This window comes from Cricetulus griseus, chromosome 5 (genome assembly GCF_003668045.3).
Source record: "Cricetulus griseus strain 17A/GY chromosome 5, alternate assembly CriGri-PICRH-1.0, whole genome shotgun sequence".
NCBI lineage: Eukaryota > Metazoa > Chordata > Mammalia > Rodentia > Cricetidae > Cricetulus > Cricetulus griseus.
Window position 1 is genome coordinate 134,767,729 of NC_048598.1, and position 4,346 is coordinate 134,772,074.

General features: G+C 39.6%; 1 pseudogene; it reads left to right on the forward strand.

Annotated features, from left to right (window-relative positions):
• The first annotated feature begins 2,046 nt into the window (after positions 1–2,046).
• Positions 2,047–3,744, forward strand: LOC100766938 (annotated as a pseudogene).
• Positions 3,745–4,346: the final 602 nt, after the last annotated feature.

Consider the following 4,346-nt stretch of genomic DNA (forward strand, 5'->3'; position numbering starts at 1 on the left):
ATTGTCTTTTTCCATTTGGATTGACTTTGGGGAGGCAGAAACTACCTTAGCCACTTCAGCCAGAGTAGATATAACATTGGACTATTTGCTACACCGAACTAATAAGGGACAATGGAATAATTCAGAGGACAGGGACAGCAGGAAGCTGCTAATTCTGGAGGATTAAAAGGACAGTGGGCTGTCTGGAGGTTTAAAGTTAAGGCAAGCAATGCTAAGGCAGAGCTGCTTTTGTGGAAGGTTGAATTATGGAGATGTGGTCATCCCAAATGATGCTTCCAGGACAGAGAGACAAGGGTGGGGCTGGGGTAGGATGGTAGGGGGCTTGCCTTTTCCTTTCCTCTCCCTTTCCAAGACAACTGAAATCCAGTGATAAGAGAGCTTGACAATGTGCTTATAAGAAGGACTGGGAACTGATTTGAGAGAAACAGAGACCTGCACATTTATTGACTGTGTGTAGAGAGACGGTGTGTAAGAATATATTTGATGTAGGAAATCAAAGATACTTGCTTACATGTTCATTACACTATACTGCTAGTCATTATTTTAGATTATACTCCTACTTATGAAATATTTACTTTACAACAGTGAATTCCATCACATAAACTATCTGACATATTTCTAGTTGCCATACCTCTTGTCTGCATCAAAGGGCTGTGTCAAGTGGTTGGCCCAGAACACCTATGTTGGTTTAAGCACATACATTTACATATGACAAGTCACTCAGTGACACACACAAACATTTCTCAGAAAACATCTTTATCATTGAGCAATGGATGACTATATTGATATATAATGTCAATAGATATGTACAATGTCTATGTACTAACTTGTTATAACACCCTGAAGTTTTAACTTTCATTTTAATAATTATTTTCCCAATTGTTATATAAGTAAATTTTTATAACCCTCTATAAATAGTTATTATAGTTTAGATGCCAATTAACTAGAAAAATATCTGTCATGTTATGCTATAAGTAAAGGTAATGAAGGTTAGTCTGCTGGAATTATTCAAGAGAAACATGGATGCAGGTAAAGGACTATGTATCATGTAAGTGGTGATACTTCTAGTAAACCATCTACTCAATCAAGATCTTTTTTAGCAGAACTACATAATATCATTTCCCAATAAAGTGGCTTCAACAAGGTTATTGTAGGAAGCCTTCCTTTCCCCAGTGTTAGTCTAGGTTCACTGGGAAATCAACACCATGACTAGGTCAAATATGTAGTGAATTTGTCAGAGATGATATCTGTGAGAGAAAATAAAGAGAAAGATGGCTGAGACTGAGAGAGCTTCCAGACATCAATAATGGTCAAATCTCAAATGGAAGAAAGGGGAGGCAGAGACGGGAATTAGGTAGAAGCATATTAGACTTTAAAACAGTCTTAAGGCAGTGTGACAAGCACACCAGGGAGTCATATCAAAATTGCCCTTTGGAGATATCCACATCACCTGGGAGTACGCCTCCTATAATCCTCCACCCAGATCACCACTACCTAGGAGCTGTGAACTTAGTGCAAATATAGTGGTAGGCTGTGAAGCAAAGCTTCTATGACCTCGTTCAGTTACGCTCCCTGTTTCCAGAACATGGGAGGCTCGTTCACATCACCGCCATACTCCCACAAGGCTATAAGCCTCCTCTCGAAGAGCCTCCTAGCTATTTCTATGAACATTGCAGCCCACATGTCCATATATACCATACTCCTCTCTGGCTGGGTCTATGTGTGCGAAGTATTCATCACAACACAACATAACTGAGAATTTATCAAGCTATATTCTCCATTGTATTATAAATCAACAAGGGGCATATTAAAATATCTGATCCAAAGGAACGGAGTGATATTAATTTATTCTTTTAAGCTACTAACTTTTGTGTTATATTTTATTCAGTAGTAGAAAATATGGAGAAGGACAGTATTAGTTTATTAATCTAGTACTAAGTGTATAGTTTATTTTTTTAAAAAATGAATGAATTAGTTCCTCTGCTCCATGTGTAACAGTTGCTATGACAAAAGTCAAAAGGAAAAGAAATCATAGGAAAGAGTCCAATGATATCACAAGAAGAGAATGTATTTTATTAAAACATTGATGCTAGCTCTTCAAAGCCATCCCAAAGAGAGTTGAGGAAGGTGAGCCTAAAATTACTTAGCACTTTGAAAGAGGTGCCACAGAACCTGGGAACAAGAGTGTGGAGCAGTTCAAGAACAAGCCACAAGAGGGCAGAGGACCGAAGGATAAAATTATGGGGTGCAAATAAATTCAACAGGAAGAGAAAATTCCAGCCAGACAGTAAACAGATGAGATGAGTCAGCACCCAAGAACACCAAATGGGATGATGTCAAACAGAAGGAAGAGTAGGAACTCAGTGAGAAGATGACACCAATGGCATCGTGGTTCGAGCCAACAGATTAGGAGAAAAGAGTATGACAAGGGAAAGAAAAAGGAAGTGAAGTTGATAAGTGATTTGCAGACGTTGATTCAAAGGGAAATTAAAACGATGGCTTTGCACAGGTCCAACATGTGTGATCCGGTGCTTATTCAGCACGGTAACAAGGAGCAGGCTTTTGACGAACTGTGAGGAGATTTGGTTGAATTATTTAAAACCAAATATCCCAGGAATATTGTTTAAATTTTCTCCTGCGTAGAAGTAAACAGCAGGATACAGAGATAATCAGAGTTTAAAGGCCACGTGAGGAAGATGCTGCGGCGCTCAGAGACAGCAGCCATCGTGGAATGTGCAGGGTGATGAAGCCATTTTGGCGCGGAGGAGCCTGCTGACAGGGAGCTCTATGGGAACACTTCGCAGCTCTACAAGCCATCAGTCCACCCAAGTCTGGACAAGGTGCTAGAGGTACAGCCAGCAAAATTAGAGCTCGTTATGGATGAAATGAAGCAGATTTTGACTTCAAGACCCCAAATTAAACACTCAATGGTTCATAAAGTATTCTTGGAATTTTTCTTTTAACCCATACAACCCCAGAACTTCAGTAAGAACTGATTGAATCCATTAAGGAAGCAGTGGTATATTTGTCCCCCCCCCCCCGATACATGATGAAGCCCTTGTTGTCATCCACTGCCTGTGGCATGGTATACTCAAGGGCAGGAAAGTGATTGTGGAAACTGAAAGGGTAGCTAATGGCCAATACTCTCATTTGGTTTTACTGTCAGCATTTGATTGTGTTGATGATACTATGTTTGGGGATCATATAATCATATCAGAAATCATCAGGTCTTTATCTAACATAGTGAATGACAAACACGGAAAGAAGTCCTATTGTACTTGCCGAGTCCCAGAGATCCTTCCCACATGGTATAAGAAATCATCAAGGTTCTTCAGAAAGGCGATGACAATGCACATAGTAAGAATGACACTGTGGCCCGCCGTGTGGAATCTTGGAATCCTTCTCCCCCCCTTTGCTAAACTACCTGCAAGGTCATGCTTAGGAGGCAGTGCTGATCAGTCTACGTGTGTGCTGGTGTCTGATATCCTGAATTCCATTACTGAAGATGTTCAGCCTCCATGGGTGCCATCACCAGTTTCAAAGCAGCAGAACTACATCTGGTAGCAAGAATGGAGAGATTTGTGTCACCAAGCATCCTGCATGACGCCTAGTTCTCAAACGATTAATAAAGTAAGATAAAAAGATAAAAGAAAATGAAGAGTAGGTTGTTTTGCAAAAATACTTTTAGAGCATGTTGGCATGAAAAACCTAAACTGGGGCCGGCCAGCATCAGTCAAGGTATAATTATTTTCTTCAGCCTTTTTTTCACAACTGTGACCAGGAAGTTGTAAATGAAGTAAAAAGTGTACTGAAGAGCCTGATCCTTACATGGATTTTTTTATTTTTTTTAAAAGCACCAGTAGTAGAGTTGAAATTTTCTTAAAAAGATGAGCACATAGGTATGGACAGGACAAACAAGCTGGAGCCCATTTCCCAGTGAAGGCCAGGATCCACCATGCTCATAATTTGGAAGCTATGAACATGTATAAAAACACATGTATAAAATGTGTTTCTTTTTTGTAAAAGGACCTTTCTAAAAAGGGAAGAAAAGAAATGAATGAATTAACTGGCTACTGCACATCAGTTATGCGGAAGACTTTTTTCGGTGTCCAACACAAGAGACAAATCCTATTACAGGAGATGGGCTATGCAGCTATTGTAGAGAACAGACAGCAAATGAGATACTGCCTTGCAGAGGAGGGTGCACCGACTGAGGTTAATGAGGACTTTATTTGTGGAACAGGAGTAAATTTGATCCCTTATCTGCTAGAACAAAAACATTTCTTCTACTAACAAATGAGAGGTTGAAAAAAAGAAAGAGAAACAAAATTAAACAAAGAGCAGAT